This window comes from Chrysoperla carnea, chromosome X (genome assembly GCF_905475395.1).
Source record: "Chrysoperla carnea chromosome X, inChrCarn1.1, whole genome shotgun sequence".
Classification (NCBI taxonomy): Eukaryota; Metazoa; Arthropoda; class Insecta; order Neuroptera; family Chrysopidae; genus Chrysoperla; species Chrysoperla carnea.
The window spans coordinates 31255518-31264269 of record NC_058342.1 but is presented as its reverse complement, the minus strand read 5'-3'; the positions used below and the strand labels follow the sequence as shown (position 1 = coordinate 31264269).

The following is an 8752-nucleotide window of genomic DNA, read 5'->3' as shown; positions in this document are numbered from 1 at the left end:
TAAAATAGCTACAAAAAATGATAGTATTTAAATGTCAGAATTAATTACGTGAATTTTATTAAATTTCGGTAACAACTGTTCAGTCAGCCTGTGGGTTTTATATGGTGATTAGTGGCTTGTTTTTTTATTTTTATGACGGACAGGACGCATGCAGTACGAGCACTGAGGAGAGGAAAAACGGGGCTAGTGTACCCTAACGTGTTGTTAAGAAGCTGACATACATTTTTATGTAAAAATCCTTTCCGTCTGATGGACGAAAAGTTCATGGACACACGCAGACTTTAGCTCAGGAGGAAGGCAAAATAGGAATTCTTAATATATAATTTGATACCTCCCACATCTAACTGGCTATTGGTGATTTATATTTTTGTTTTCTTTATAAATAATAACAACAAAATATTTTTGGGTTGTCCATGATATAAAAACTAAATTTTATTTTAATTATGAGTTCATCGAAGATCTATCATTTGATGAAAACGACGACTATAGTTAGTTTATTAATGATTAAAGAGCGATATCTATATTATCAAATTTATAAGCATCACTTGCACACAATATATTACATATTTTTGTAGTTGCGTGGTTTTGTAAAGCTAAAAATTACACATTATTTGACTACAAAGCATGTATTTGGTTTATATGTACGTACCGTGCAATAAACCAAAACTTTTTTACAATACCTTAAGTTTTTTTACATTAAAATGCATGTCAGCTCCTAGAGTTACGTGTATGATGAGTGACTAGAGTATGGTGCTGACATTGCTTTATCATCATTATGTAACAATGAATGTGGTATATTCGTGTTTATATTTCATTGCATAGAAATATTCGAAAGTTTGTAAATAAATATCAGAATGTGCATGTGCATAATTTCTGTAGAAACAAAATTTTAAAGTATAAAAAGTTATTGCACAATCCAAAATAGAACCACGATCATTTAAAAATTCAGTAAATTTTAACAAAATTAAATATTTTGTTTACCTATTAATATTCAATAAAAATTGCGTGTCAGAGTAAAATGTTTTTTAAAAGGATGTTTTTAGATTTGATGACCAATTATGTCACGATATTCGTCTTCACCAAAAACTCCCGAGTTTGGCCTGATTATATGACGAACCACAAATCACACCCATTGTCACATAGTTTGTTTGTTTACGTACAATAATTTAATGTTTTTGCAAAATAATATAATCCAATCAAATCATGTTATAATTTTTAAAAATCCCTACCTCAGTTGAATATTATTTAAAAAAAATTTGCTAATATCTTCTGATTATCATTGGCTACTGGTTATCGAATGATAGTCAGTGAATAATCAAATTTATCAATTTTTGTCATACCTGTAGCTCCCAAATTAGGGCTCAGATCCAAATTTGGAAAAGAGTTTTTTTGTTGCTCTTGATGAGCTTATTTTGGGAAGTTAGGTTTCTGCAGTTAATAACAGAACACGTTGTATATTGAAAAATTTATTCTTAATTTTCGTCTACTTGTCCTAAGTTCTAACGTAATCCACAATAATTTGAAACATAAGTCTCAAATATTTTAATGCACTCGTCTTAAGTTTTCGTAATATTCCCAATCTCTTGTAGTATATTTTTTTGAATTCCTTCTATATAAAGTCGAAATAAATTGTTTTCTTAAAACAGCTAACTCTCCCCTCCTCTCATTCTCTTAATGCTAGTTTAGTTTTCACAAGGGTACTATCTCTGTCGGTATTCGAAGTCGACTAACGTGTCTAAAATATGACTCCCTACCAAATACGAAAAAAACTATAAACGTATATAATCTTGACAAATCGGAATTTTTTAATATAATCGAAATATTTCGTCGTTTCGTTTAGTGTGTTTTTTTTTTCGATAATATTTCATGTTGAGTATATAAACGATAATAAATTGAGGTTAAAGTTGAACGTATTCAATGGTGTTCGTCGTTCGATCGAATAATCAATAATTTTATTTTTGGTCCATATGTTATAAAATATTTATATACATCGAACGTTTTCGATGTTAAAATATGTCACAACTATGACACGAAATATATATTCAAGTTTTTTTTTTAACATCCATGTAAATCGTTGAATATGAGGGAGGTTTTGTGCTCGAGATCTAAAATCAATAGTAAACGGGTCCGTCATTTCAAATTTTTTATTCCGAAATTTGATAAAACTCAGTTTGTAGGTTAAATTAGACTCAATAAAATCGGGTTCATTTGACGATTTGGCGAATATTTTCTGAGAAAATCAATATCTCAGGTCGATTTTTGAAGTTATTTCGAAAAATACTCGCTTGATCGTTAAATGAACTCGATTTTTGAATTTTTTTGGGTCAAATTGACTCTACAAACTTAGTTTCATTAAATTCCGGAACCAAATTTTTTAAATGATTTTTTCGATTTTTTCTAAGAGCCCTTGGGAAAGTTCTTAAAAATTGAGAAAAGATTTTTGTCTCCAATTTCGATGAAACTCAGTGCCTAAGGTAATTTTGACCCAAAAAATAAAAAATCGGGTTCATTTGATGATTGGGCGAATAGTTTCTGAGAAAATCGATATCTCGGGGGATTTTTGATGTTATCTCGAAAACTACTCGCCTGATCGTTAAATGAACTCGGTTTTTTAAAATTTTGAGTCAAATTGACTCTAAATAGGGTAATATTGACTATCTTTTTATTTCTGTTCATTTTGTGGGAAGTAAGAGTCATGGAAAATTAAAACCCGAATATCAAGTCAAACTGAAACACCAAAGGATTGGGTAAGGATGCCTTAATATGACCCTTTTGTTCCAGAGTTTTATTAATTTATTAATATTTCGAGTGTCCAGTTAGTTTTTTAGTTAAAGCCTATTTAAATCCTATATATGGATGTTGCATGAGAGTGTGTATATTAATTTTTTTTTTAGAATGTAATGTTTGCTATTTTCTAAAGGTAGTTTTACAACTATTACAATATCATTAACTTACACCCCAGCTTTTGTTTTGTTTTTTAATTTTTTTCTAAAGTTACTTAATTTATCATGCAAACGTCGTTATGTCTAAATTTGTTTTTTATTTTTCAAAATTAACATTTTCATGTAAAATCATTTCATTTGAATAATTGTTTAAAGTTTTATAATAAGAACTGTACAGAGTGTCTAGGGAAAGAGTAACCAACCTTTTAAAAATCAAATCTGATATAAATTTTTTAATAGTCAAGCAAATTTTATCCAAGCTATGGAGTTTTTTTTTGAAAACCACTAATTTTAGGTTAAGCTATTGCTCTATAATGTAAATTTTTCTCTACCAATCATTTTTGGGTTAAATATAGGGACCAGGACCGTCGAATCTTGAAACCTATTACATTTTGGTTAAATTTAACCATAAATTTGAAAATTTTGACCCAAATTTAGTCGAATTACATACTTTGTTTATCAAAATCGGATATAATTTAGATGTGATAGACCAAAATTAAAATTTTTGGATTTTTATGACGTCACAAGTTTAAAAATTGATTTTTTTGGTAACACAGACAAATTTTATCCGATCTTAATGGAATTTTTTTTGAAACCCACTAATTTTAGGCCAAGCTTTTCATCTATGATGTTAGTTTTTTGATACCTATCATTTTTGGGCCAAATATACAGACCAGGACCCCAGAATCTTGAAACCTATTACATTTAGGTTAAAGTTGACCATAAATATGAAAAGTATGAGCCAAATTTAGTCGATTTACATACTTTGTTTATCAAAATCGGATATAATTTAGATGTGATAGACCAAAATTAAAATTTTTGGATTTTTATGACGTCACTAAGTTTAAAAATTGGTTTTTTTGGTAACACAGACAAATTTTATCCGATCTTAATGGAATTTTTTTTTAAACCCACTAATTTTAGGCCAAGCTTTTCATCTATGATGTTAGTTTTTTGATACCTATCATTTTTGGGCTAAATATAGAGACCAGGACCTCAGAATCAAGAAACCTATTATATTCAGGTTAAATTTGACCATAAATTTGAAAAGTATGACCCAAATTTGGCCGAATTACATACTTTGTTTTGCAAAATTGGATATTATTTGGATGTGATAAATCAAAATTAAAATTTTTGGATTTTATGACGTCACTAAGTTCAAAAAATCGAATTTCTTGTATATGAGATTTAAAGCTTACCTATTTTAAGTGTTGTCGTCTCGAACTTGAAACGTATTTCTGAAAATTAAAAAAGTTTTTGATTAAGAATAAATCAAAACAAAAACAAAAAATTTGAAAACTCTAAAATTAGTGTGACGTAATTTATAGTGATCCCTAAGAAACATGATTTTTGTAAAGAATGGAACTGTTAAAAACATCAAATAACGATACAATTGAGATTTTATCAGTATTACTTTGCGCAAATCTGCCAGACCTTACTGAAGCTTTGGCCAAGGTTAATGAATCAATTGATATTTATGTTTTCTTACGATATATACTTGAAATCATGTTTGGGCAAATATTATCGCGTTTGTTATTTCTCCTTAAAAATTAGTAAGATTTTTTTCTTGAGGATACCCCGGTAGTAAAGTAGGACATTTTTGGGTGCTGAATATCTAAAGACGACCCTGGGATCGGACATCAATCTAGATCTTACTTTACCGTTGCAAAAACTTTCCTGAAGTAAATATGTAATTTTTTACATAAAAAAAAAGTTTACAACATGTGAAACAGGCATTATAATAGATTTTTTTAATATTTTTGTCATATTTGGTAAACACTTCAAAAATTATGTGAAACACTTTGGCTAGAAACACAATAGAGCCTCTGATTAAATATACAAAGTTTTATTTTTTATACCATGTCTATATGAAATATACATAGTATATTAAGTTTAGTCCTAAGTTTGTAAAGCTTGAAAATATTGATGCTACGAAAAAAATTTTGGTATAGGTGTTCATAGAATCGCCTAATTAGTCCGTTTCCGGTTATCTGTCCGTTTGTCTGTCCGTAAGCACGATAACTCAAAAACGAAAAGAGATATCAAGCTGAACTTTTTAAAGCGTGCCTAGGACGTAAAGAGATCGAGTTCGCAAATGAGCAACATAGGTGAATTGGGTCTTGGGTCCGTAGGAACCATCTTTTAAACCGTTAGAGATGGAACAAAAGAAATGCAAAAAAAGTATATTATAAAAAAATAAACAACTTTTGAAAGAAATATTTTTTTGTAAACATCACCGTGTACCCACGAGGGCGCTAATTAGGTGCAAATTTTATAGTATAGGTATATTAATATGGGAATATCAGTTATGTGTGTGGCTATTTAAGAGTGGATATCTTTCTTTATTTACGTGACGTCAAAAAACAAAAGATTACGTCATCAACACTGTCTATGCATGGTATTTCAACAATTAACTTAGTCAATTGTTTGTTTTCACTTGTTTTTTTTTTTAAATGTAAAGTCAACATTTTTATTATTGCTGTTGATGATAGACGGCAATTTGTATGCTTTGTACTACAATAAGTGGAAGCACAGGGAACGAGGACGGAGAAGGTAGAGATGAGTTTGTTTAAATAATATGTAATAAAAAAATTTGTTTAAATATTGAAAAAACAAATAATTGAAAAATTATCATAATTTTTGGTAAATACACATTTGTTGTGTTATATTATATGGCCTAATTTATTTATGGATTCCGTAGCAAATAATTTATATTTATTAATTAATTTAAGATCTATCATTTATTATCTGATCAATTCGATTTATCGGCCAGAATTCAGGAGGAAGTGTGTCCTTTCGTTAGTAAATAGTAATTAAAGATGATGATTCTCTTTCGTATCCCTCTCTAATTTTCTAGTTAAGTGGCTTAACGATGGTAGATTTACATAGCGGAAATAAATTTTAAAATAACGCTTGATTAAAAAATGTTCATAATTTTAATCATAGGACTGTGCTTTTTCGCGTACTTTTTCTAAAAAAAAACTTTTTCTAAAATGTTGTATGAAATCGATCCAAGAAATGGATCTGTATGAGGAATTTTCGACAGTAGGTAATTCAGAAATTACGCACCCATAAGAAAAAACCAAAAAATCGATTATTACCATTATTTCGAGTGTTATAGAAAGGAGATGAGCGAGAGCAATCTTTATCAATCTTTACTTTTAAACCCAGCGAAGCGGATGGGTATTACTCTAGTTTAAAATACTTTGTTAAATTCTTTAATTTAATAGTTAAAAAATTTCATATCTTTTAAACAATAAAAAAAACTTTCTTTAAAAAATGTTTATCTGTGTGTCAATAAATGGATTCTAGAATTACTCAATAAAATTAAACAATCATCAATTTACTAAAATAAAATACTCTAAAAGTATATTTAAAGTGGTTATACAATATACGTATTTACTTTTTATACAAATATTAAAGAAGTCCGCTTCCACTGCGCCACTCTGCTATTGTGATAATATCAAGACAATATTTTCACTGATTCATCACTTCAATATTTTAATTGATTGATTGGAATGATAGGAACAATTTTGAGGTACTACCTAAACTCAATTCCAAGGTAATATCGATTTCAAATGAAATATTAGAAAAAAAATAATCGTTAGCTCAGGTGTTTGTTTTCCTTCAGTATTGTAAACAAGTTTTGGTTTATCGCTCTTCAATCATTAATAAACTAACTATAGTCGCCTCTGTTCATAAAAAAATTGGATCTTCGATGAACTCATAATTAGATTAAAATTTTGTTTTGATATCATCGATAACCTTATATTTTGATGGTATTATTATAAACTACAAGATTGTCTAAATATTTTAGATAGTTTTTTATCACACTCTCTAGATTTTTAGATATAGAAATATCCAATTGAAAAGGATAACCTATATGATTCATCATTTTTTCAGCCAACTTTGAACGATAGAATAATAATAAAAAGCCCGATGATCTAAGTGCCGTATTATTAACCACCATCGGAATCAATCAATTTAAAAATGAATCAATTCATTTCCATAACAGCAGAGTGGCGCAGTGGAAGCGTGCTGGGCCCATAACCCAGAGGTCCGTGGATCGAAACCACGCTCTGCTAAATACCTTTTTTTTAAATTTACTTTAAATTTAAAAAACTTTTCACTCATATTTTCCATATCTTTAAAAAAAATATTTTATTTTCAGTACTTCGGTCATCCAAAAGTTAATCTGAATATTGCCAAGTGTCCAACGAGAGGACAGAGGAAGTATTGAATGTATTACGTTATGCATGAAAAAGAAAAAATTGATTACAACTAACTTGACAAGTCGATTGTTTGGCAAGTCGTGATGTCATTCAAGACGCCATGATCGTTTACATTATTTTCGAAGTAAATTTGAATTGGTTTTTGAAAATACAAAATACGTAATGCAAATAGTTTTTTTTTTTTTTTTTAAATTAAACTTTTTGGTATAAATCAAATACTTTTCTAACGTATAAACCAACTTTTCAAATTTAGGACAAAAGCCTATTCATATCTCTGTTGGTAGGCTGGAGACACACTTACAAAACCGGAGAGATGGCAACCCTAAATGGCAAGGATCAACATTAAAAGATACCATCACGATAAAATAAATAAAAAAAATAGCAAAATCAAACGCCCAAAGGAAAATAAAAATTGATTTGATGGCAGTGATAAAGTAACAAATATTAGTGGATTGCATTCATTGTCTGTCTATATGGCGCCTTGTATTCAACAACATTCAAATGAATGCAGAACAGAATGAATATGAATACCCTTCGGTAGTAATAAAAAAATTAAACAATCAAAAATTCAAAAATAAAATAATTTCTTTGATGTATCGTGCACGCTACACGGTTACACGGTAATAGTATAAGTAGTCCAAGCAAATTAGACTATTTTTTGTACATTATTTTCAACTTTCATGATGAATTTTGTTATAACTTCATGAATGTAAACGAAAAATAAGAATAAAATTTTTGGATATATGCTTTTTTTTTTAACTTTTATCGACTAGTTTTGGAGAAATCTATGAAACACATCATTTCTCATCTCAAGACCAATGTTAAATATGCCTACTTTTGAACTCAACGCCCTCTAAAATTTCCTAAATTGATTTAGAAAAAAAATCAAACCTTTTATCCAAAATCGCTGGTACATCCTCAATGGAGCTTAAAATAAAAATAAATTTTTAAAATTATTCTTAGCAGAGCGTGGTTTCGATCCACGGACCTCTGGGTTATGGGCCCAGCACGCTTCCACTGCGCCACTCTGCTGATCTGTTTAAGTCAAGACAATATTTACAATGATTCATCGGCTACTTGAGAGACTGTTTGTATTATAATTTAAAGAAAATACACTAACTATTGCTAATTTGCTTGGAGTAAAGTTCGTAAAAGACAAAAAGAAAGAATACATCAGATCACTTTTGACTGGCAATCATTTTAAAATCCCACATATGTGTCAAAAGATACATGTATTTGAACTTATTGTATTGTTGTGAACAAGAGGTGTTAGCACATCAAACTTATCATTATCATATACTCAGCACTCAGCACTCAGTACTGGCCATTTGCATTGCATACACTGTTGTCAATTTCTTTTTGAAAGCTGAACATAATTGAGTCTCCTGAGTAATTTTGAGCCGCTTATTTATTAAGGAGATATACAAGGATTGAATAATACTAGGGATTTCAATAAAATTTTATAAATACATTTTTTGATTAACAAAGTTTCCAAAAATCACACAAAATTCCTAAGTCACCGGGCTTTTTATTATTATTTTATCGTTCAGAATCATATAGGTTATCCTTTTCAATTCG

The 8752-nt window shown here is 29.2% G+C and overlaps 2 non-coding genes across 2 annotated transcripts; one reads left to right on the top strand and one right to left on the bottom strand.

Annotated features, from left to right (window-relative positions):
- Window positions 1–6955: 6955 nt before the first annotated feature.
- Window positions 6956–7027, top strand: Trnam-cau. The gene has a single exon. It is a non-coding gene; the product is annotated as a tRNA-Met (tRNA).
- Window positions 7028–8134: 1107 nt separating this feature from the next.
- Trnam-cau lies at window positions 8135–8206 on the bottom strand. The gene has a single exon. It is a non-coding gene; the product is annotated as a tRNA-Met (tRNA).
- Window positions 8207–8752: the final 546 nt, after the last annotated feature.